Source organism: Camelus bactrianus, chromosome 12 (genome assembly GCF_048773025.1).
Source record: "Camelus bactrianus isolate YW-2024 breed Bactrian camel chromosome 12, ASM4877302v1, whole genome shotgun sequence".
Lineage (NCBI taxonomy): Eukaryota > Metazoa > Chordata > Mammalia > Artiodactyla > Camelidae > Camelus > Camelus bactrianus.
Genome location: NC_133550.1, coordinates 61,055,427 through 61,080,820, shown reverse-complemented (window position 1 = coordinate 61,080,820; position 25,394 = coordinate 61,055,427). Strand labels below are relative to the sequence as shown.

Genomic DNA, 25,394 nt, shown 5'->3' with positions numbered 1-25,394 from the left:
AATTTGTTTATTTGCTTGTTTATTATCCCCACTCCCACCATTGGAGAGTATCAGTTCCATGCAGGCAGGAGCTTGTTCCCTGCTCTATCCTGAGGGCCTTGAACAGGGCCTGGCACATAGTAGATGTTCAGTAAATATATGGCAAAAGCATGGGTGACCCTGCCAGCTCCCCTGGGAGGTCAGTTTCATCATTCCCCTCTTACGTCCGAGGACAGTGGGACTAGGGAGGCCTGGTAAATTGCCTGTGGACATGCAGCTGGAAGTAGGTGGCAGACCTGGCCCTTGATTCCAGGCTGGGCGCACTCAGGGTCAAGTGCTTTTTCTGCTGCACTACACCGCCGTGCTGGGGAGCTTTGCATTTTAGGCCAGAGAGTTTAAACTTTACTCTGAACACAGAGGCAAAATCACAGAGAGGCTTTTAAATAGGGAAGACTCCTGCCATAAGGAAAAGCTTTCAGTAGCAGCCAGAACTGTCAAAAGAAATCAGCTCTACTGCTCCCTAGCTGTGTGGCCTTAGGCAAATTACTTAACCACTCTGTGTCTCAGTTTACTTGTCTGTAAAATGGAGGTACTATCTTAGCTTATCTCGGCTGGCTTCTGGGAGGCAGTGGGCTTTGAGATTTGATTTGCATCCTGGACTCCAAGGTCCCCTCCCCAGGATGGAAAAGCAGGCTCTGCTGAATCACCTCAGTCCTGGGAGGCCTCACTGCCAGCCCTGAGGGATCTGAGATTTTGACTTCTAAAGAGGGGACATTTTAAGTGCTTGGGACACATCATTTTCTGCTTTACCAGCCTGGGCTCTCTTGTCCCACCCCAACCCCACCCTCCCTTAAAAAAAAGAGAGAAAGTCAAAGAGGGAGGAGAGAGGAGGTTTTAACTGAGCACCTACTATATGTGCCAAGGACATTCCTGTTTATAGCCCCTTTTCCAGCTGTAGCAGACTATGCAGAGTAGGATTGTTGTGCCCATTTTACAAATGACCGAACTCAAGTTTGGGAAATTTCTCTGTAGGGCACAGAGCAGGATTTGGACCTAGGCTCAGAGTCTCCTGTCTGTACTGTGTTGGGAGAGGGGAGAGAGTAATATGTCTAGGATGGGTTTCCTCTGGGGTTACCTGGGGAGTGGGCTCGTGGTCCCAGCCCTGCCAGGTTGGGGCTTAGAGTGGCCCAATTTTAGAGGCTGGACCTTAAGGGGTTTTGGATGGACAGACTGCTCCTGCCAGCCTGGCTCCCTGACTCCCCCACACTGCTGGCAGCCTCGCTGGCCCCGAGAATAGATCTGGTGTTGTGTGTGGTTGTCCCAGTGTCTCACTCAAGACCCCATTTGTTTGGGGAGGAGAAAGGGGGGTCTGTGGTGCCCAACAGAGGTGGGATTCATGGATAGGGCCGAGGCGGGGGTAGCCTGCCTGGTACAGGCCAGGCCTGGAGGAGGGCCAGGAGGGAGTGAGAGGAGGGGGCTGGGGTGTGGCTGGGGGTCCTGCTGGGGGCAGAGTCTGGTACCCTGGGTGGGGTGGCTGTGTAGATGGGGGTGCAGGAGGAGGAAGGTGGGAGTCCCGCTCTCATGATTCCTGGTCTGAAGGAAGGAGAGTGTGGTAGCCCTGTCCTCAGGGAGCCCCAGGTCTTAGGGAGTACAGGGAGAGGCTGTGCCATCAGGAACCTCGTGAGGGAGACACAGCCCTGACTCCAGGCAGCCTCCTGTCTGAGAGGGGATAGAGTCCCAACTCCCAGGAGCCCCAGTCTGAGAGCGGAGGCACTGTGAGTGTTTTGCGCTCAGTTTGGTTTTTGAGTGGAGGAGGAGAGGATGGTCCCACTGAATGGAGGCTCCCTGAGTTCTGGGAAGACTTCCTGGAGGAAGCAATCCCTGAGGACTGGGAAGGGGTTGGATTCAGGGCAGGGCCTCCAGGAAGGCCTGTTCTGTTGTTGGAAGCAAGGCACAGTGGGTTAGATCCTGATTCTGAGAAGTCATGTGCACCTGAGTCTCAGTTTGCTCATCTGCGTAATGGGGACACTGCCGGGCTCCTGGAGGGGATGGGATGAGATAGGGTTGGAGGGAGGAGTACCTGTACACAGTAGGCCCACAGGACTGTTGGGGCTGCATGGTTGGTTAGGCCTGAGGGGTTCTAGAAGCTGTCGAAAACCCATTTCCCACCCCCTGCCTCCACCCTGGGTCACAGCTCAACCAACTCAGCTTCCATCTTTACAGGCACAGGAGGGAGGGCATTATTGGTGCTGGGCTGTGGGTGGAAACAAGGGCCATAGGGCTCCTTCCTGCCTCCAACTTGCTGTGTGACCCTGGCTAGTCCCATACTCTTTTTGGGCCTCAAGGGCGGAGATGGGGGCTGGCCAAGGACCCTGAGCATCCTAGGAGGTGCCACAGACAGGGGTCGACAGAGAAGAGCAGGTACCCCAGACGATGGTGGCTCAGGGGCTCTTGAGCTAGGCAGAACTTGGGGGAGAAAGGCCTTTCCTGCCTCTGCCAGACACCCTGGGATGCAGGCTTGGGGACAGCAGGTTGGAGTGGAGAAGGTCCTGGAGCTGTAAGGGGGTGACACAGTGGTCAAGCATGCGGGTGCAGGCCTGAGTTCAACTCCTGATTCCACCCATAATAAGTGCCTCAGTATCCTTATCTGTAGAATGGGAATAAAAATAGTACCCACCTCATAAGGCTGCTACTCTAAAGTACTGAGCACTATGCTTGACATACAGTGAGTACTCAGTAAATGCTAACTCTACATGCTGGGTTTCCTGGTGGTGGGAGCAGGTAGGCAGGGCTTCATGGCCATTCCAGCCACCACCTTTCAGGCTGTTGGGGATCAGCCGTGGCCTGTGGAATCCCAGAGTGCCGGGTCCGGAAATATGGGGCTCCTCCCACTCTCGCCAATGCCAGCTGAACAAGATGCTGTGGAAGGAGCTAATGAGTTTCAGAGTAGGCAGCGTGGGTTCCATCCCAGCTCATTCATCCGCTGGCTGGCTGCCTGGCTCTGGGCAGGTCATTCTCTGAACCTCTGTTTTCGTCTATAAAATGGGATCGAGGGCTGTCATGAGGATTAAGTGAGATGATGCAGGAAGGCAGCATCCATCGCACCTGTACAGACGCCTGTTGGTACCTACTGTCTCCAGCTACCGCCCCGCTCTTCCCGTCTCTGATTTGGTGCTGAGGTTGCTGCCAGGGAAGGGGCTTTGGGAACGGAGTTCCCAGCTTGGCTGAGATGACAGCTGACCCAGAAGCTCTGTCCTGGGTTCAGCAGCAGGGAGCTTGGGGTGGAGACTGTCCTCAGGGGCCAGCTGGGCCTCCAGGGCAGCTGCAGACACTGAGGGACCCGGGGAAGGATGGGAGCTGGGCTTTGATGGAGAGTTAGGACCCCAGAGTGATGGAGGGTCCCAGCCAGCAGGGTCTGCACCTGCTCGTGCACTCGTGGGAGTCTGATGCCCAGAGAGGCGCCAGCCCAGGGTCACATGGCACTGAGGGTGACTGAGTGTGCCCCGAAGTAGACTCTGGTCTGGCAGCTTCTAACTTGTACTTTCACTTTTCATAGCCCCTGGGCCAGGCTGAAGTGGCTGGTCCTGGGCAGGGTCACTCAGGGCCTGGCTGGGCTTTCTTAGCTCTGCCTCTCATTCTGTCTATGTGTCCCTCTCTGTCTCCACCTGCCCCAACTCTGGCCTGAACCACCCCCATAAACAGCCTGGCCCTGTCTGTTTGCCGAGACTTCATGTTCCTCCCTCGGCCTCCTGAGGGAGGTGGATGGACTAAAGATGGGCGTGCGTGGGTGTGAGCACATGTGCCCCAGGTGGTTTTGTGTGTTTGTTGTGTGTTGGAGCGTGTGCACATAAAGGAGAGTGAGAGTGTTTCCAACTCCTTTCTAACTAGGGGCCTGACATAGGCTCTCTGTCCCCTCCCCATCTCTGAGGACCCTTCCCCAGGTTTCCGGACACCTGCAGACACCTGTACGCTGTCTGTTTTTCCCCATGGGATTTACCTTGCTGCCTCTACCCTGGAGATCCTGACTCCACATTCCAGACATCTCCCCTCGGGCCCAACGGGGCCCAGTCCTGATCACCTTGGCGTGGGGTCCTCGCACAGCTGTGTCCCTGTTGTGGATGCCTGGGTTGGTCACAGTCTTTCCACTTCCACCAATAGCGCACGATATCAGATCCTCACACCTCCCATCCGACGGGCTGCCCTGTGACCTGGGTGGGCTCGTTTGTGGGGTGGTCTGCTGCCGGGGCTGAGTGCGGACGGCTGGGCTTCCCTGGCAGCTGTGGGCCGCGGGCTTGAGGCTGGACCCCCCCATTCTGGATGGGGCAGGGGTCAGGAGGCCTGGCCCCCGGCCTGCATTCTCACCTCAGTCTCTCTTCACACCCTGGGGCCTGAGTCTGGGTCAGTCCTAGGACGTCTTTGTTCTCTTAGCTGTGCTAGAGATATCTCGGTGCTGTTGGGAGAGAGCACTGGGCAGAGAGCCCTGGGCCCAGGGTTTGAGTGTCAGCTCTGCCCCTGACCCTCTGTGGGACCCAGTTCTCAGCCCGCCCATGAATCAAAGGGAGCCACTTAGTCCTTTTATATAACAACACCTATATAACACTTACCACGTGCTGGGCTCTGTTCTCAGAGCCCTACAGAAATTAAATCCTCACAATAAGCCAACAAGATATTATTATGCCCATTTTACAGATGGGGAAACCAGGGTGCTGAGAGGTTAAGGAGCCTGCCCATGGTCGCACAGTGAGTGGTGAGACCGGGATTTGAACCTGGGCCATTTGGCTCCCTGCGCTGTCCTGACCAGCTTGCTGTGTTGCACGCCCTCGGTAGTCTGTGGAGAGTGGTGCTTGAGCCGGGCCTGAGCCAGCCCAGTTCCCTGGTCTGAGCCTTGACGGTGGTCCAGGAAGTTGGTCTTGGCACACAGTAGGTGTGGCCGCTTGGGATCAGGCTGGATTTGAGCCCCTGGGTTATCACTTACTGAGCAAGTCACTTGACCTAGCGGAGCCTCAGTTTCCCTGTATGTAAAATAGGGTAACAGTACTATGGAGCAGAGTTGTTACGGGCAATTCGTGCAGTGCGGTATTGTGGGGCACCAGCACACAGTAGGGATTCAGCACATTGTGAGGGGCAACCATGATGGCTCCATGACAGGGTGAGAGAGGGGCAGCTTAAGGGTGGTGCCCCGTGCCAGCTGCAGGGAGTGTGTACCCTTGGGAGCCTGTGATTAGGAGAGGGGGTGTCCAGGGGATGTACTGCCAGCCCCTCTCATCATCCAGTGCCCATCTGTCCATCTGGTGCCTCCACCATGCAGCCGGGCCTGGGGCTGGGACACAAGACACACCCACGATGGAGGCACAATGCCAGCATCCTCCCTCATTGTTATGAATGGGAACCTGAGGCCCAGAATGGGGAAGGGATTTATCCTGGGGCCCACAGTGAGTTTGCATTATCTGAAGTTTTATTGCTGAGTGGAATCTTTTCTAAAAAATGCAGTGACAGCCCTGCCTACAGTAGCCCTGTTCCGGCCATACTGGACCCCATCCTACGTGGTCCATACCCTGCAGGGCGTTTTTCTCTGTCCCATGTTCTGGTGACCAGTTTACATGGGACTCCCCGGCTCATCCACCCCAGGGGAAGCCATGAGGACCAGGACCTCGTCCGTCCATTTATAGCTGATCCTGCCTGCCCAGCAGAGCCTGGTGTGGCATAGGAGGTACTTAATAAACATTTGTGGAAAAATGAGTGATCTTAGAAATCATCCCCTTCAACTCTGTTGTGGTAAAGTCTGAATTTCAGAGGGGTGGAGAGCTGTCTGGCGCCGAGCTGGGAACTGAACCCAGGTCTCCCGGCTCCCAGTCCTGAGCCCTCTGGTTTGTGTACCCGTGTACGTATGCAGCACACATGCACGCATACACAAATGCACACTCTGCCATGATTCAGAAACTTCACTCTGACCGTTACTCAATTTTCAAGCTTCAAAGTGTCCATCTGTCCATCTCTCTCCAAGGCTGTGGGCTGGACACCTACTGGGACACCTGCTCTGGGGCCTCCCCCGCAGCCTGAGGCTGCCCCCAGGAAGGGGCAGGGGTCCTGGGGGAGGGTGCAGACCGCTCAGGTGACATCTTCCCCAGGCACATACCCTGCTGTGTGCCCAGTGGGTTCACTGTGTCCCCTGCTTCCGGGGCCGCACCCTGAAGGCCCACCTGCCCCAGCCTCCTGGTCCCCCCGCCCCCCATCACTGGGCTGTCTCAGGTTTTGGGGGAGGGGGTGTCATTCCTGGGGACCAGGCTCCCTCTCTGCCTCCCCCAGGAAGTCTGCCCTAATGCCCGGGAGGATGGTAATTAGTATGAGGCAGGCTGATTAGCTCAGAAATTAAGTCTTTGTTTTCCTCACTCCCCAGTTTCCCTAATTGAGCAGATGCAGAGCGGGGGAGGGGGAGGGGCTGCTGGTTTGGTCACGGGGCTGGGTGGGGGCGTGTGTGGCGGTGTGCTCGCTGCAGGGGGTGGCAGGGGTAGGGGTGGGCATAGATTGGGGGCATGGTCAGGGGAGCCCTAGTGGAGGAATCACAGGGCAGGTGCATCGTCTAGTGGACCCCTAGGCTGCTGCCCTCTGGAGGTGTCTTTGCGTGGCTCTGGGAGGGCATCACACCTGGGACCCCACTGTGGGTGCCCATCTCCATTTATTCATTCCTTCAGGTCTTCACTTCCGGCCACTCATCATAACTGCTGTCATTTATTGAGCACCTACTGTGTGCATTCCCTTGGCTGGATGTCTTCTATATATTGCATTGTTCAGTCCTCATTTGATGGTGCTGGTCTGGGACACCCATTTCCTGGGGGAAGAATCTAAGGCTCAGAGATATGAAGTGACAAGTCCGAGGTCACACAGCTCAGAGTGGCCAGGGCAAGATTCAGACCCAGGTGGTCTCATGTGGCCCTGCTCTGGGCTGAGGGACCATTTGGGCTGGGGGAGAGGGGATCCTGTGACCAGATGGTGACCAGCCCAGGTCCTGGACATTAGGATGGGTAAGGCCTTTGTCCTTGTTGGTTTCATGGGGGTCAGTCCATCTACCTTCTCGGCTTATCAGGAGGGGCAGGAACAACTGTAATAATGACAACAGTGATGATTTGTTTGGTGCTTACTGTGTGTCAGGCAGGTGACAGATGCTTTTCACAGATTCATATTTCATGCTCAGAACAATCCCAGGAGCCATGGGTAGACACCCTTATTATCCCATTTCACATTCACAGAAGGCAAGGTTCAGGGGGTAAGGGGCCTCCCTTGGACCCAGTTAGTAAGTAGTGGATGTAGGATTTACCCAGGAGCCCTCTGACTCCAGGCTCTTACCCCTTGGCCACTGATCCACATGGTCTGTAGTCCCTGTGAGGTACCTGGAGCATGGCAGGTGCTCAGCAAAGGTTAGTGGCCTCCACCCTCCCTGCAAGGGCCAGTTCTTGGAGATCCTGTTTCTCTGGGGCTCAGCCTAGGGCTTCAGGGGATCAGCCCTCCTCATAATACCCTATGGGGTAGGTATTGCTTTTATTTCCATTTTACAGATGGAAAAGTTGAGGCTGAGAGAGGTGAAATGACTTGCCCAGGATCTCACAGCTGGTGAGACGAAGGGGCCGGGATTTGAACCCAGGTGGCCTGGCTCCAGGTGCTGCCATGTGGCAGGCTCCTGAGCATCGGCGTCCACTCCCAGCCAGCCTGTGACTGAGAGATGCTCCCTCTGGCCTGGTCCTCAGCCCCTGCTATTTGGGCGGTGCCTCCACTTACCTGGCTCCTCTTAACAGCTGTGTGCAGGGGATGCCCAAGTCTCCTTCCTCTGCTGTTCCTGCTTCTGGCTGTTGAGCATCGGGTGTGGCTACCTGCTGACTGGACATGTCTTTTGGGGTGTCCCTCTGGCCCCTAAAACTCAACTTGTCCAATGCAGGACTCTAACTTTCTCCTGCATCCTGGTCCATTTGCTCCTTCTCTGAGGCTCCCTGTTCCAGGATGGGCACCACCGTTGTTCAGCCACCCACCTGGACCCTAGGAGTCATCCCTGAACTCCACCCCTGTCCTCCTATCCTTATCCTGTAGGTCCCCAAGTCCTGCTCTCAGATGGTCCCATCGCCTGCCCACCCCGCTGCCCTCACTTGCATCAAGCCACCGTCATGGGCCTGGACCATTGCGGAAGCCTCCTCAAATGCCAGCTCTTACCCTCTCCAGTTCATTCTGTTCCCTTCTGTTGGCCTGGGCTCCGAAGCATGTCACTGGTTCCCCACTGTCCTTGGGCTAAAATCCAGGATTCTTATCCTGGCTTCTGAGACCTGCTGGACTTAACCCAGCCACAGGCTTCCTGCCTCTGGGCTCCCTCTCCATCTCCCTTCCCCTCTCAAATGCCATGATCGTGTCTCCTGGCCTCATTCCAGTCTCTCAAAAGTGCCACCCTCTGGGTACTGCATAGGCAGTTTGATCGCCAGGATCACCCTCAGCTAAACCTTCCCTGACCCCAGGATAAATGAGGCCACTCAGGTGTCCCTGCACTGGGGACATCCTTCTAATTCTCCTAAATGCCCTTTGAGGGGAGCAGTGTTGCCCATTTTGCAGATGGGGAAGCTGACACTCAGAAAGCTGAGCTGGCACCTGAACCCAAGTCTCTCACTGTGCAGTCTGTGTTCTCCCCCCGTCTGTGCACATGTGTGTGTGCACGTGTGCTCACACCGCAGTCACTGCTCTCTGCTGTCTGTGCCAGGTGGTGTTTGGGCTGGGATGAGCTGCTGCCTCCTTGGGAGAGGAGGTCTGAGATTGTCTCCGGGGGCCAGGGCCTGTCTCTTCCTGTAGACGGTGGAGATGCTATGTGTGAACGTTGGTGAGTGTGTCAGCCCCTCTCCAGCCCCTAGACCACAGCCTCCCAGCTGATCCTGCTTCTCTCCCCTTCTTTCAAAACAAACACCCGCGAGCCCAAACTACCCATCCAGCCAAGGCACAGATGGAGCCAGAGTTGGAATTAATTAGTCCTGTTGCCAGCGCAACCAGGATCCAGTCCTCTCTCTCTCTCAGGTTGGCCCCCACCTGCCAGGCTGGCCCCTGCCTCTCAGGGCCCCGCCCCTCAAGGCCCTGGCCCATCCCTTTTCCCCAGCAGCAGCTGTTGGTGCCTTTGGAGACTCTTCCAAAATCGAGGAGGGCGAGGGTAGGGATATCTAAGAGCTGGGTTCGAGTCCCTGCTCGGCCACTCTTGGCTTGGTGGGAGCTTGGACAAGGCCCTGAGCCGCTGGGAACCAAGCTATGACTGGGCCAGCCTGGGAAGGGCAGCCTGGGGGGATCTGAGACTAGTGAGAGATGAAGGATGGACGTGAACTTGGGGTACCTTAGAGACTAGCCTTCGGCATATGGAACTGCAGAGGCCAGTGCCTGGTGATGGGAGCTGTTAGTGCTACTGCTGACAGCAGATGTGGGGCTGCCTCCCCTGGCCACAGGTTCTGGACCATTCCTCCTCCCCCATCCCGACTTTCTTCCTCACATCCTCTGAGCCTGCACCTGCTGAGTGAACACCAGCAACCCGGGTTGTGTTCTGCATTCTTGTCGATTTTTCTGTCCACCAGTCCACCCTGCTCTGTCTCTTCCTGCGTGGCCCTGGGCAAATTACTTAGCTTCTCTGTGCTTCCAATTCCTTGTCTGAAAAGTGGGCACAACAGCACCCACTTAATGAGCCATGGGAAGCCCCCACCATGGTGTTTAGCCTGTGCTAAGCACCCGGTTGCTTCTGTGCCACTGCTGGATGCAGGCCAGGGGGTGCCCTGTGAGAGGCGCTGTGGGGAGGACAGGGGACAGTGGTCCCACCTTCCTCTTGGGAGTTGAAGTTCATGAGCATGGCTGCACTGCTGGGCAGCTGAGGCTCCTGGCCCCACTGTCTTCTCTCTGAGAACTGTGCACTGTGTCCTTCAGCTGTATCATGCTGCAGATGGGAAAATCAAGGCTTGGACCGGGTATTTGGTGTAGCAGGGGCTGATCTTTCTAGCATGGCCCTGTTTTCTGGATCTTGCTGACTGGTGCTGGCTGGAGGGTAGCACAAGCCAGGTCTGTAAAATCCAGGGCTTGAGGCTCCGTCAGTGTACTCAGAGGGTATCTGTTCTTCCTGCCTGAGCCTCAGTTTCCTCATCTGTGAGGTGGGCCTAAACATGCAATCCATGAGATCACCTGTTGGAAAAGCTTTTGAGAGGCATAAACTAGGGGTGGCAAACTCCGATGCCCACAGAGGCTGGGTCACATAAAGTGTGCATAGGGCAGAGGAAGGCAGTAGGGTGCGGTGGGGCCTGTGGTCACATCACTGCTCAGGCTCTGCCTCAAGGCATCAAACCTGGATTTGTATCAACACTGAGCCCACCAACAAAACTGATTTTGGAGCTGCCAGCTTGCCCTACTGAAGGCAAACTGTACAAATGGATGAACTGGGGGGCGAGGGTAATTTAACTCTTTAACAGAATTACAAGGACTAGCATTTACTGAGGGCTTGCTCTGGGCCGAGAGCAAAGTCACCACTTCATTCAGATGATCTTGTTTGATTGTCACAGCTCCCGGAGGTGGGCAGGGTGCAAGTGCAGGTCCAACTTTGTAGATGAGCCAGTTAAACCAGAGAGGTTAAGTCAGAGCCCAAGGTCACACAGCAGTGGAGGAGGAAACAGGGCCCACCCCTGGGCCTTAGGATTCCTGATCTGGGGATTTTTCCCTCTGGCCTGATGGGTCAGAGTGGAGGGAGGGAAGGGCAGACCCGCTTGGCAGGGGAACACCAACGTCTGTGGCCTTTCCTTTCTCTCGTAGAGGAGGCTGGGAGAGGGAGGAAAAACAAAATTAAACCAACGAAGGATGTTGTGGAGCTGAGGAATAACTTATTTTTTATGAGCTTGTTAACATTTGTGAAGTTAAGTAAGCAGAAATTTATGCCGTCCATTTGCCTGCATTAAAGGGAGGGCTGCCTGGGCCCAGGGTAGTTACTTGAAACCTCACTGGCCTCACAGGGCAGCTGCCCCTCCGCTCATATCAAGCAGCTCTCACGTAAAGAGGGTTTATTTTGGTGGTTTTCTGTGATTTCTTCCGATCCCGCTGTGGCCGTGTTTCCTGATGGCCCACTGTGTGCTTGGTGCTAGCCTGCTGCGGCTGTCGCTGTTCTTGCTGTGGTTGGGAGCAGCTGACCTGGATGCTGTCAGAGCGGTTTGGCCCTTAGTTCAGAGGCTGAATGTTCTAGACACTGTTTCCAGCCTCCCCAGAGGCCTCAGAAAGTGCAGGAGGCCCAGAGACCACCAGCTTTGCTGCCAAGAGCTGGCAGACCTGAAGCATGTTGCTTCAGCTCTCTGGGCCTCAGTTTCCTCATCTGTAAAATGGGAACAGAAGTAACATGTGCTCATCTGAGATGACATGGCTTGTGAGGGTGACATGCCTCTTTTGCTAGTTGACCTGGCTCTTTGGGTCCCTTTGTTTCCAGTGGAGCTAGAAGACCCTTTCTCTAGGAGGCCTTCCTGGACACCTTGTTTTGAAGCCCCACGGAACCGCCCCCCCCCCTGCCCCCACCACTCCCTGCAGTGACTGGTCTCCTGCACCACTCCCTTTGAGCTGTGAACTTCCTGGGGCAGAGCCATCTCTGTCCTGATCACTGCGAAGCTACTGAATGAGGGAGTGGATGACCTTCTTAACCTCAGCCTCGGTTCCACCACTTTGGAATGAAGAGCGCCTTCCAGGTGTGAAGTGATTTGTGGTTTTAAAAGCACTTCCAGGCTGCTGCTATCATTTGATCTCCACCTTTTCATCCCCTTGCGAAGAAGACGAGGCAGAGACTGAGATCTGCAGTTGTAGACGGGGAAACAGAGGCCCAGGCAGGGGTGCAGGGTACCCAGCACTCATTCATTCTTTTGTTCAAGGACACTTTTGAACTGCTCTGTGCTAGGTATTAGGAGAAGAAAGATGGGGTCCTGCCCTTTAGAGGCATAGGAGCTGCACTCAGGAGGCAGGCACGATGAGGGTCGAGGGTCAGGAAGCCGCAAATCCTCATTCTTTCATTCATTCACCCAAGAGGAGCAAGGTGGCCTTCCGTGGGGCTGGAGCCCCAGCAAGTGAGGAGAGAGGTGAAGACATGAAGTCAGGGAAGGCGGTACGTTTTATTCAGACCTGATGGAGTCAGCAGACAGGTGAGGGTGGTGGCAGAGAGGAAGGTGATGGCCACTGCGGTGGCTCAGGTGTGCGACTGGAGGCTGGTGGAGGTGGGGAGAGGGGGGTGAATTTGCATTGGTTGTGGTTGGCTAATGAACTGGTTCCCTCTGTCTCCAGGAGCTCAGGGAAGGCTCAGGAGGGAGGAAACGTGTTTATTCAGCAGACAGTTCTGAAGCATCTGGTGTGGACCAAGCATTGTGCTGGGGCTTGGGGGTGAATGAGAACAGTCCCTGCCATCAGGGACCCCATAGCCAAGGGGAAGGCAGACTAGGCTGACTAATGCCCCAGGTGGGCTGGAGGGCTTCCTGTAGGAGGCGGCTTTGAGTCCCGTCTAAGGAGTAGCATTTAGGAGGTGGGAGTGGGGCAGGAGAGCAGAGCAGGTCGTGGGAATTTCAAGGGGAAAGGCCCTGTGCTAGGGCCTGGGAGCCCGGGGAGCCCGGGGAGCCCCAGAGGAAGGCAGGACCTGTGAGCTCCCTGCAGGCCAGGAGAAGGAGTCTGGACTGTGCATCTTCCAGCAGCAGGGAGCACGCCCGGCATTTAGAAACAGGGTTGTGGATGATACCCTCCAGGACGGAGGGAGTGGAAAGAGCTGAAGAATTGGGGAGGGGACTTCTCAGAGGTGCTGTTCTGGGGTTGGGTTGAGGGGGTGGGAGGCTGGTGCTGGTAGAGGACGGGTAGAGGGAGAGGCCCAAGTAAGGGAGGAGTCGCGGGGGCCCAGCACAAGTGGGGGTGCACGTGTGCCTCCGTGTGTATGCACAGTGGGGCACCATTTGTTCCAATGGCGTCCTCGTGACAGGAGGGGTGTTGGAGGGCAGATCTGCAGACAGGACCAAGCCTGATCAGGATGGGTCTTGAATGCAGGGATAAGGACTAGGGAGGCACCAGAGGCTTCTGAGCAGAGCAGTGACCCACAAGCCTGCTTGTGCTTTGGTAAGTTTCCCCTGGCAGCTGTGTGGAGGTTGGGCAGAGGCAGCGTCGTCCGAGTGTCTCCTGAGGAGGCTGCTCCACCTGTCCGGGGAGCTGTAATGGATAGTGTCCAAGCGACGGAGGGGCACGAGGGTGGCAGAGCGCAGGGCAGGCTCAGTGGAAGAGGGGGCATTTGATCAGGGCTGCAGAGGGCGAGAGGGTTCGTTTCTGTGGAGGTGGAAGAGAGGACACGGCAGGTGGCTGCAACGGAGGTGGGAGAGACCAGTCTATTCAGGATGCCTTTGAAGGATTAAAGGGAAGGTGTGAGCTGGAAAGGAATGTCATTAACGAGGACCCACCCGTGCTGATCACCCTCGCCCCAGCGCCCAGCTCCACGTGTACCTACATGGCTTTGGGTAGGTCCACTGTGCCTTCATTTCGCTGTCCTTAAAGGAACTCTGGTTAGAACCTGCCTCTTGTGGGGTCGTTACGAGGCTGAGGTGAGTTAATCCACCTACAGCCCAGTCTGGGAGATGCTCTGTAGTTATTGGCTGTGGTCATTTCAGTCTCATTTACCACTCCCAGCAGGCTGGCAGGGCAGCCTCCCATCCCCGGGGGCAGATGAAGAATCGGCTCAGAGAAACTGTTCAAGCTGCCCGAGGGGTACAGAGCAAGGATCTGAATCCAGGTTGTGCGGGACCCCAGAACTGGTGCTTTGTCCTCGGTGCCTGTGGCTCCTGGAATGCTTGTAACGTGCCCAGCTCTGGACACTGGGTGAACACTCACGCTCCTCCTTAGGATCAGGTGCAAGGAGAGAGGGCGGGGGCGGGTCCTGATCCCTAGCTCAGCCCCCACCGGCTGTGAGGCTCCAGGTCAGCTGCTTGCCCTTGGAGCCTCAGTTTCCTCATCTGTAAACAGGGGCCCCACGTGCCCGGATAAGAGTCGCTGGGCCTCCAACAAGGTCAGCTATGGCAGCCCCCTGGCCCAGGTGCGGCTCCCAGTAGGGACTCCGTCCACAATCCCTCCCTTTCCCTGTTTCTCTGCCCCTGCCCGACAACACTGCCCTGAGCAGGCTGAGGCCCGGGGAACGCAGGAGCCGAGGCACTGGTCGAGGCCCTAATGGTCGTAATAATAAGGATAAGGAACGGGGAGGCCCTGTTGTCATCACTAGTAATGAGTGGGGAGCTGGGCAGGTGGGTGGGGATGGAGGCCAGCTGGGAGTGACATTCCTGGGGGCCATGTGGTTCTTGTGCTTTTTTTAATCCTCAGCCCCCCAGGCATCTCCTCTGTGCCAGGCCTCTTGCTCGCGCTGGAGACATGGAGGGACACGCGGTGCCAGCTCGGCCCTGGGGAGGGGAAATGGTGGCTGTTCGGGGGATACAACTTGGAGCTGATGAGCATGGGGGTGCTATGGAATGGTGAAGCCAGGCCTAGGGTTCAGGGAGGGCTTCCTGGAGGAGGTGATGTCTGAACTGAAGCCAGTAGGGGTTCCCAGTGTTGGTGGCAAGTGGCAGGGAGAGGGACAGATGTGGGGCGTGTGTCAGTCGGGGTGGGCAGGAGGAGCTTGGGCGAGAAGATGACCTGGACCAGCTGAGCCCGGGGCATCTGAGGGCACCTGTGGAGGCATCTGGCAAGCAAAGGCCCAGGATCTGGGCGATCAAGAGCATGCCTGAGGCCACCCTGGAAGAGAGGGCACACGTAGGTGGGTTAAGGACAGCAGAGCCTGGAGGAGCAGCAGTGTTTGGGGGGCCTGGGCAGGAAGGGGGTGCCTGGAAGGAGAAGGGATGTGGCCCCAAGGCCTTGGGCAAGGCTCTTGGCCTCTCTGGCCTCAGTTTCCTCACCTGTTACATGTCAAGGGCCCAAATCCGCTGAGGGGGCTGCCAGCTCTGACCTTCTCTAAAGTACCCCAGAGGGTCTGAATGTGGATGAGGGAGGCAAACTGGGATGGAGGGTCCCTGCACACAGTAGTTTTGATCCTGGGGCCTGGAAATGAGTGCATTAACAGTTTGCTTGTCCAGAATTTACTGACCTTCTGCAGGCTGGTCCCTGTGGCAGAGAGGGGACTCGACTTGGTCCCCACCCTTAGCGCTCACAAGTGGTGTGCACTGAGGAAGCACCCAGGAATCCAGGAGTGCTACCGCACTTTAAGCAACCCCAATCTGCAAATTCAAAGTCTTTATAAGAGAAATTAGAGGCTGGTTCTCTATTTTATAAAGTAATTTGCAGGAGGGTTTCCGGAAATAGCGGAAATCCCCAGGGCATGTATGCTGGGTCTTCATTTGCGTGGGTCCCCTACTGGTCTCTGATTTCCTTGCTCACCTTTGTCTCTTCCGCTGTATGCCAGGAATCCTGGTCCAGGCATGCAGGATGTGCTCCTTAGATGTGGAATGTCAGGTTGGCAGGGTTCAGTGCCTTCTGGGGATCCCTGGCCCCCTTGGGTGACAGCAGGTCCTCAGAAGTGCTAAGCCCTCCCAGTTAACCATCAGCTTCTCTTCTGGCCTCCTGGTGGCTTTGTGATACTCTGGGTGACAGCAGACAGGGACTTGCATCCTGCTCGCCCCTGAACCCTGAATGAGCCTTCCCACCCAGGGTCCCTCACCCCTTGGTGATCCCCTGCAGAGACCAGTTTTGCTGGATGGTGAGGGAGGCGTAAAGTGGATGCTTCTCACTCAGGGTACCACTGGCTGCAGAGACCTGCGGAGATTTGAGCAGAGCTGGAGGGACAGAATAGCCCCCCAGCTAGGACTTGGTATGTCCCGGGCTCTTCCACTTCCTAGCTGTGTGCCCTTGGGCAAGTGGCTTCACTGCTCTGGGCCTCAGTTTCTCCATATCTCAAATGGGTATAATAATTGTGCCAGACTCCCCAGGCTGTGAGAGGGTTGAATGAGTTAGTGTGAATCACTAAGTTCTAGCATGTAGTTAGTGCTCGGCACTCGGGCCCAGGCAGTGGGGCTTGGTCCCAGTCCCACTGCTTACTGGTGGTGACCTGGGAGCCCACTTTATCTTTCTGAACCTCTTTTCTTCCCTTGAGAAATGGGTCTGATGATCTTTACTTTGTCATCCTAATAAGTGGGGGCCATGTCTGCATGCAGACGAGGAGTGGTGAGGCCCGCACCTGGTCTGCTGGGTTCCCTGTTGGCACTGGCTGTAGCCCCGTCGGTCTGCTGTCTTGATTTGACAGAGGTGTTTGTTCAGGCCACAGGACTGCAGGGCTGACTGTGCCGGGGGCTGGAGCTGCGGCAGAGAACACACTGTGCTCACTGGCTGGACTGTGTGGGATGGACAGACGCCATCACGGGGTCAGACAAGAGCAGGGGAGTCACCTCGGGAGAGAGGAGAGCTGCCTTGAGGGGAAAGCAGGAGGGAGGGTCTGGAGTGGGTTGTTGGGCCAGACCTTCTGTGGCCTTGACCTTCAGGAGGATTTATGGCTTCAGCCTGGAGCCATGGAAAATTCTGGAAGGGCTTTAAGAGCAGGGCCCTCAGTGAGTCTGTGATGGGCTATTTTGAGGGGCTTCCTGGAAGCTGAGCAGAGGATATTAGGGGAGGAACCCAGGGGACACCTACAGACGCTGGGAGGCTGTGTTGCCATCCAGACAAGATCCACTTGGACACGCGGGTGTGTGGCCTGGGCAGGTGTCAGGATGGATTGGAGATGAGGGATGAGGCAGAGGGCAGAGTCAGGAGTGATTCAGATAATGAGACCGAGGTACAGAGAGGTTTGCTAATGGGCCTACAGTCACACAGCCAGGGAGTGAAGCCTCAGGGAGTGAAGCACTGGTATGAGGCAGCAGCCTGGCCTGCTGCTGGGGGTGGCCCTGCAGCCCAGCAAGCAGCCCCACACAGAGGTGCCCCTGGAGCGGAGGTGGAAGGCAGCAGAGCCAGTGGGGCCATGCTGCCAGTGGCATCCTCACGCTTCATTCACGGGCTCTGCTCTGTGCCAAGTGTGACGGAGATGGGTCAGAGCGTCTGCCAGGGAGTAGGGGTCCATTCTGTGTTGCCTGCAGCTCCATTAAGCAGGGATCGGCATGTAGGGGAACCAGTCCAGGAAGGATGGAGCCAGAGCAAGGTGGTGGCCGAGTGTCCCGCCTCCGGGTGGCATGTGTGATGGTGAGGACCCCAAGTGAGATGGGGAGATGGCCTTGACCTCACTGGCTTTGGTTTCCTCATCTGTGAAGTAGAGGTGGTTCTAGGAAGGATGAGACAGTACAGGACTTAGCACAAGGCCTGGGGCGTGACGCGTGCTCAGGAAAAGCTGCGTGCCATTATGATTACTGTTGTCATCACTGTTGTTGTGTGGAAGCTGGAGTCCACCCTTGCTGGCCATGGGGGTCATTTGGGACATATCACTGATTTGGGACATGTCGTGGTCTGCCATGCCAGCTTAGCTCAGGGACAGGTGATGCTGACTGCAAAGCCCAGGCCTAGGCCCAGGGGAGAGTGGAGACTGCTGGTGGGAGAGAGTCAGGAAAACTACTGAGAGGGCTGGCTCCTGTTTTATGGAGAACAGAAGGTCATGTGCTTCCAAGAAAGACACAGAAGTGCAGGGAAGGGAGGATGGAGTCTGCAAAAGGATCACACGGGGCCGACTTTGACAAGCCCAGGTGGTGCTTAGAGGCCTGTCCTTTGCCTGGTTTTACCAGATAAACATGTAGGAGGTCCAGAGAGGGTGAGAGCCTGGCTCAAGGTCACACAGCAGCTGGCGCTGGGAGCAGAACTGCTGGCTTGGGGGCCTGGTTGCTGCACCCCTCTGTGAAGGAAGGATGTGCTCATTTATCAGGGGAGTTTAATAATGAATGAAGTTGAAGTGTCTTTAATGCAGGCAGCAGGCCCGAAGTAATAAGGGGCCCTGTATTAATTCGGAAGTTAATGAATATGCAGGTGTGTCTAAATGATTAATGGGGCTCCTGAAGGCCTCGGAGAGGGGTGCGTGAGCTGCTGCTGATGGAAATATGAATATTGCATCCATCTGGGAGGTTGGATAAACCAGGGAGCAGGTGGGCATTAGTGAGCCAGAGGGCTCTAGCGGCCACAAATTGCTGAATATACAGATGCTCGGGGGCACGTATACAGTGGTGTGGCTAAGGGCTCTCATTTCTTGCTGTGTGATCTTGAACAAGTCACTTAATTTCTCTAAGTCTCAATGTCCTCATCTGCAGAATGGGCATAAAAATACTGCCTGATTCCTAGGATCCGGGGGATGAAGTTCATGCTAGGCCTTAGCACCAGAGCATCCGAGGAAGACTGTCATAGCCTTGTTAGAAAGGCGGGCGGAGAAGTGGTTGAGGACGGACAAGGAAAGTATCAGAGTAACAGTTAAATTTGTAGGAGGGCTGGTCTCTCATTTGCTCCTAGAGGCAGCTGCATGGGGCAAAGGAGATGGGTCTTGGGGAAGCTGAGGCTCAGAGAGGGCTGGTCCCTGCCCAAGTCACCGAGTCACCAGAAGCAGAGTCGGGCCTGGGCCCAGGTCTACACACCTTACTGGTGAATCTCAGAGGGGATGGAGGTGAAGCTGCCAGCCAGCAGGAGGCGCCCACCGATGCACTGACCAGAAAGGGCCTTCTGAGTATTTGTTGGGCCGGGGGTTAGGGGACCCCACAGCCCCTCTCAGAGCCTCAGTTTCTCTGTCCATAGTGTGAGAGTCTGTCTGCCACTCCGGGCTGTCTTGAGACTTTGGTGAGAAAATGAGACACGGAACCCACACTGGTGCTCAGCCTTTGGGGAGTCCCCAGACTGCAGGCGTTATCCCTCAGTGCTCAGAACAACTGTGCCAGGAGTTTGTATGCACCAGTCGTGTCTTGTATCTGAGGAGCTGCATGTCCTGGGCCGCTTTGTAGCTTTGGGTCATTGGGCACCTCCCCTGGCCTCTCTCTGCCTCAGTTTCCTCATCCTTCGAGTGGGCGAGTTGTGTATTAAGTGTGTGGGCTCCCTCCTGCTCCCCCACCTCCCCGGGGCCTGCTTCCCATCCTGTGTACAGGCGTCTTATTCATCCTTTCAGCCCATGAACATGTTTGGATTTCTTGAGCCCCTCCTGGGTGCCGTGTTGTGCCCTGGGCTTCTGGGTGAGTGAGATCGCCCTCCTCGTCCCTGTCTTTGATGAGGTCCTGGTCCAGGGAGAAGGCAGGTGTGAAACGAGCGTCCAGGGGTGCGAGCTGGGGTAGGACACTGGAGCCAGAGGACGGTCTCTACCGGATGTGGGTCAGAGGAGAGGTGCCTGTTTATCTTGCTGTCTTCCCCACCGCAGCTTCCACCTGAGGCCGTGTCTTTTGGCTGTGAGTCCTCAGCTGCCAGCAGGAGATCCTAAGAATGGCTTTTGGAGTGAATGACGGAGTGAGTGAGTGAATGGCTGGCATCTAGGCCCCTTTCCCTGCCTCTCCTGGGCTCCGGGCCAGGGAGCAGAGGCCCAGCCAAGCCCTCCCTTGGTTGTCCCAGGTGGACCAGGGCAGCCCATCTTGCATTCTGTTTTGTTCCTCCCTGGGTCTCCAGCCCGGGGCCCCAAGGCCCCCCTGCCGGCCTGGCAGGGTCACGGAGCTGCAGGTTGTTGTTAAGGGACCTGAGCCGTCATCACCATGTGTAGCCTGCTGCTGACAGAGGAGGAAACTGAGACCCGAGGGGAGGGGGCTCTGGGGCGGGGCTGGGGTCAGAGCCCCTGCTGGGCTGCTCCTCTGGCTTGGCCCTGTAGGGCCCGGCCTGGCTGTGTATTTATAGTCTCTGCTGATCTATATTAACACCAGGGCCTGCCCAGGCCTTTGCAGCCTCTGGATCTGAGGATGGCTTTGAACCCTCTGGGGGCTGTGGAATCAGAGCTCATCCTCGGGGAGATGGGGAGAATGTGGCTTCTCACCTTTCCCTTCACAGCCCTGGGGCTCACGCTGGGCCCTGCGCCTGGACAGCGTTCGCCAGCCTGGGCCCGGTCTCAGGCCCTTTGTGGGGGTCGATGTCTTTGCTTGGGTTTGTTATCATGCCTCGCTTCCCTCCAGCTCTGCAGGAAGACTCTTTGTACAGCATGGGATTGAGCGCATGGGCTGTGTGGCCTCAGGCAAGCCTCCCCCTTCTCTGAGCCTCAGTCTCCCCATCTGTAGAACTGGCCGTGATTCCCGCCTGCCTTTGTTTCAGGCCCTGAGCATCAATGCTTGTGAGCTGGGGTCGCTGTTCACCCTCCTCACGTCTCTTCTGCTCCTCATCACAAGCGGTCCTCAGAGCCTCTAGGGACTGGAGTGTCATCTCCATTGGACAGATGAGGCCACCGAGGCCCTAAGGGTGGTGTGACTTGCCAGGGCCATGCCGCCTGCTGGGGCTGAATTCGGACTGAACTAAGTCCGAATATTCCAGCTTCCCAGAGCCCACCTCCTTTCCAGGGCCCTCGGGGTCCTTGGGGCAGGCCACCTCCTAAGCCACCAGCTTGGTTCCCACCCCCATCGCCATGGGAACGGCTCCACTAACTCTATGCTTCTCTTACAGAGCAGAGACGACTGGCCGCCCTGAGCGCAATTCAATTCAACAGACATTTACTGAGTGCCTACTATGCGCCAGGCCTTAGGCTAGGCATGGGGGTGGGGGCGCAGAGAGGAAGATGGAGTCCTGTCCTCAGGTAGCTCCGGGGTGGGGTGGGGGCCATAGAGAAGACTAGGCAAGTGCTGAACGACGACAGCTCAGCTCCAGGAGAGAAGCTGCCTGTAGGGTTGGAAGCAGTGGAGATACCTTTGTTCAAGCACATCCCTAAAGAGCTTCTGTCCCTCGTTTGTGCCTCAGTTTCCCTGTCTGTAAAATGAGGGGAGGGGAAGTGGGAGTTAGACAGTCTTGAGGATCCTTCCAGAAGTCCATGGGAATGGGATCAGGGCATGGGGGCAGAGTAGGGAGGCCATTGCTCTCCTTTTGGAGAGGTAATCTCTGAAGGCTTCTTGGAGGGGGAGGCATGCAATCTGGGCTGCAGGGGGTGGGGAAGGTGGAAGTGATACCCCAGGCTCAAGAATAGCATGAGCAAAGGTCCAGAGGACATGCCCATGGGCATCCCTTCAACTCTGTAGGTTGTGAAAGGATGTCTTAGGGTATGAGTTCAGAGAGGGAGGGAGGGACCGAGGGCTGCATGTCAGGGTGTGAGCTCTACTCTGTGGGCTGTTGAGGATGGAGAGTCAGGAACAGTGGTCCTGATTTGTGCTGCCCCTTTCACCTCCCCTCTCTCCCTGGGTTACACCTGAGGGTCACGTTCCCATAGAACCCGTGGCCGTGGTTGTGCCTGCACCGTGCTAGACACTTACCCATTAGTGCCCAATTGTAACCCCAGAAAGTGGATGTTACTGGGCTCGATTCACAGATGAGGACACTGGGGCTTTTGCCCAAGGTCATGATCTGACCCCCAGCTCCTCCATGCTCCTCCCACTAGCTCTCATTTTGGGAGTCCCTGTCCTCTGTGACACCCGCTGTCCTATGAACCCCCAGGCTCTGAGGAGTGCCTGCTAATGGCAGTGCAGCTGAGTTTGGAGGTGAGGTTGGGCAAACCCTCAGATATCGCTAGAAGGACCAGCTTCCTCCAAGACCTGAATTTCTGCCCCCACTGCAACCCTCTGAGATGGGGGTGAGGTGGGGCTCCTTCCCACTTTACAGATGAGCAGAGGCCCTAGGAGTCATATGGCTGGTCCCAGGTTGAGGCAGAGACAGCCTGGGCAGGGAGCCCCATCTTCTTATCATCCAGCTGAGGCTGGAGGGAGGTTCGGATCCCCTAAGATCTGTGCACAAGCTGACCCCCACAGCCCTCCCCAGGGAGTGGAAAGGACTGGCATTGGAATCACAGACCTGGGTTCAAATCCTGGTTTTGTCTTGCACAAACAGTGTGATCTTGAGCAAGTCATTAATTACTCTGAGACTCGGTTTCCTTACCTATAAAGAGAGCAGACCTCTTTCATTTAGCCATTATCAGATATATATTCAGCACCTTCTGGGTGACCGGGGCTGGGCTCTGATGGAGAATTGGGCCCTTTCTTGGAGAACTCAGTTCAGGAGTATAAGCAGAAGTTATGATTCCAGTTGTGATAGAAGAAGTTCAGGGGTATGTGGGAACCCACAGGAGGGACCCCAACCAGAGCATTTTAATTGGTGGTGGAATCGGGGGAGGCAGGAGGGCAGGAGAGGAAAGCAGGAACCAGCTTTGCAGGACCCCAGGGGCTGGGCTTCAGATGCCCGCTGTTGGAAATTTTCCTGATCAGTAGGGAGCCAGTGAAGGCTTTTGAGCAGGGGAGTGCCATGTTCAGATTTATGGTTTAGAGTGCTCCTCCTCTGCCGGGTGTAGGGGGCAGTGAGGATGCTGATTGAGAGATTCATTTTGGGTGAGGAAGGAGGCTGGAGCAGGGCAGGAGCAGTAGGAGGAGGGCAGCAGGGCAGGAGACCTTCCAAGTGTGGGCCACCGTGGATGCTTCTAGCTAACTCAGGGAATGGGGAGAGAAGCGAGGCTGGGGAGTGGGTGAGCAGTGGGAGGTGTGTCCCGTCGTGGACAAGGACAGGTGGAGTTTCAGGCACCAGGGAGGGGTTTGAAAGGCAGCTGGGAGGTGGTGGTCAGCACCAAGCTGGGAACAGAAGCCTTGGGAGGAGCAGAGATGCGGGGTTGGGGTGGGAGGAGCGGTGGGGAAGCAGGTTTGGGAAGAGCAGAGAGCCGGCTCCAGGACCTCAGGGAAGGTCACTGCGAGGAGCCCAAGGGGAGTGGCCCGGCAGGTAGGCGGGATGTCGAGGTGTAGGGACTTAGGTCTGCAGGGAGATGACAGAAGTCACATGTGTCAGGCACTTGGCCTAGTGCCAGGCTCACAGGATGGGGCCCAGGAGGGTCAGTTCTCACCTTCCTTTCACCGGAAGGCAGAACTGTAGTCTGTCCCCTTGCTGCCCTGAGGAGGAGGCCACCGAGGAGGAAGGTGTTTGGGAAGGAGGGAAAGGGGAAAAAATATTTGCATGCATAACCAGGCTGAAGTGAGGGAGAGAGAAAGAGGGAGCAGGAGATGAAAAGAAATTACCATACGCCGGGTTCTTGTTATTCAACCCAATTTTCAAAGGACCACAGCTGTCGCACTGAGATAATCCGTTAATTATAACAGCCATTGTGCTCTGGCAATGGGAGAGAAACCGAGGCTGGGGAACAAGCTGAAGGCAGGGGTGGGGGCAGGCCTTTGGGGGGGCTGGACCTACATATGAGAGGGGGCAGGGACAGGCAGGAAGGCCGACGCTGGCAGGGTTTGGGCCTCGACCATTCCTCGCTGCCAAGGTTGCGGCAGTGGGTGACAAGGACCAGCTGTGTGCCTGGCACTGTGCCACGCCTGTGAGCCAGGCCACCATCACCCTTCTAGAGGCAGCTAGCTTTATTGAGCACTTACTGTGTGCCAGACCCTGCTCTGTAGATTTCATCCTACCACCCTCGGAGGTAGTGCCTTTCTAGTCCCATTTTACAGAAGAGGAGACTGAGACTCAGAGGAAAAAAGTAGCTTGCCAAGGCCATGCTCTTTGTCCAGTGGCAGAGCTGGGATTTGAGCTGAATGTGGCCTGTCCTTCCAGGACGATGCTAGGGAGGGCCAATCTCCATGGGTTTGCCACACGAACTTGGTGGCCACGTGTCCCAGGCCGTGGTCTTTGCGCAGCCGGCAGTCCACAGGGTGGCCCTCCCCTGGGCATTTCCGGGGCTCCTCTTGCACAAACAGAGCTTCCTTGTTCTCTGATGCCACAGCTGCAGGCCCCCGCAGACCTCCCTACCCACCCGCACCAGAGCAGCTAGTCTCAGGGCCGAGAGAGGGACCCCACGCTCCTGCCTGGTTCGGGCTTGTGATGGGCTACAGCCCGGGGAGGGGTCTCAGCCTGGCCATGGCTGGCTGTGGACCCTGGGTGCCGGGCCCTGGGAGAAGTGGTGGGGAGGCTGGGCAGGAGCCCCAGGTGAGCAGAGTGAGGGGAACCCGAGGTCTGTGGGGAGAGGGATGGGAGCAAGAGCCCATTCCAGAAACCCCAGAGTCCTTTGCTACAGGCCCTGCTCTGGGGTGTCACTTCAGCAGCTGAGGCCTCAGGCCTCCTGGTGTCCACAGCGGCCTTGTCCAGAACCTCGGCCCAGGCTGGCTGGCAGTGTTTTACTGAGTAGGAATCATACTTGGGAGTGAGTAACCCTCACACCCTAACAGGAGCCCCAGACTTGACCTAGAACCCAAGCAGCATCGTTGGAGAGCCAGGGGCCCCACAGGGTGACAGGCAGGCCTGGAGGGCTGTATGGGTGCTCTCCTGCTTGGGGGTCCCCACTCCAGTGGGCCTGCTTGGAAGCAGGGGTGTGGGATGGGTCAGGGCAGCCAGAAATCCTGTAGAATTGGTGACACAGAGGCTATCACGCAGCCCATTTTTTGGATCAAGGAATTGTAGATATATTGTAGAACTCTTGAGGCCCAGATTCATAATCAGAGACCCTCCCCTATACCAAAAAAAAAAAAAACCACCCAGAACCACAGAACCAGGGAGGCAGGGGCTGTGGCACCCTTGAGGTCTCCCCCACAGGCTGGGATTCTAATCGTCCCCACCCTGGGGTTCCCTCTGTGGCTGGCCTCACAAACCCCAGTGCCCGGGGGTCAGTGGCAACCTCAGCCAGAGGGGCAGGGAGGAGGGTAGGCCCACCCGGGCTGGCCCCACCCGTTCTGTCTCCGCAGGGCTGCAGAGCCTGGGCAGCCAGGTCTTCCGGGTTTTTCAGTGGATTCTGGAAATGAGGATTAAAAAAATAAAATCTCCCAAGTTTTCAACCTTGGCAACTAATTGAAAAAAAATTTTAAACCATTGTCCAGATGAAACAAGATCCCACAGCCCAGTGCCATGGAGGGTCCAGGCCAGTGTGTAGTGGTTGTGAAACCTCAGTTTCCTCCTCTGTAAAGTGGGAGTAACAGCAGTACCGACTCCCGAGGTTATGCAGAGGATTAAGTGAGTTCACAGGAAAAGCACTCAGGCCTCGCCCAGGTCAGCCCGTGACTCTGTTTTCGTCTTGCCCCAGGCTGCCCATCCCTCCCCTGCCAGCTGCCTCCGGGTGGGCTACGTTCTCCGCCACCCGGAGCCTCCACTTCTCCCCACGGGCTCCAGATGCGCCACCCCGCCTTGGGACAGCCCTGAGGGTGTTGGAAGGCAGGGAAATGTTCACCCCTTGGGGCCCTGGAGGAGGAGGCAGAGCCGGGAGGGCGGGCCTAGCCGGCGCCTGGTACATAGTAGGTGCTCCATAAATGTTTATTGAATGAATGAATGGAGGCCATGCAGGCAGAGGCAGCCACGTGTGCGCAGGCACTGGTGAAAGAGTGGAGACTGGTGAGTAGTGCCCGGGGCTGCAGCTGAGCGGG

General features: G+C 56.6%; 1 protein-coding gene across 2 annotated transcripts in view; it reads left to right on the top strand.

Annotated features, from left to right (window-relative positions):
* LOC105073208 (protein phosphatase 1 regulatory subunit 29) overlaps nt 1-25,394 on the top strand; it is a 47,562-nt gene that overhangs the window by 5,761 nt on the left and 16,407 nt on the right. The window contains exon 3 of one of the 2 annotated variants that reach the window (XM_074375507.1): nt 20,527-25,362. The exons of the other annotated variant lie outside the window; for it this stretch is intronic. The gene's annotated coding sequence lies outside the window, so the exon portion shown is untranslated. The remainder of the gene's footprint in view (nt 1-20,526; nt 25,363-25,394) is intronic. 2 annotated transcript variants of the gene reach the window in all.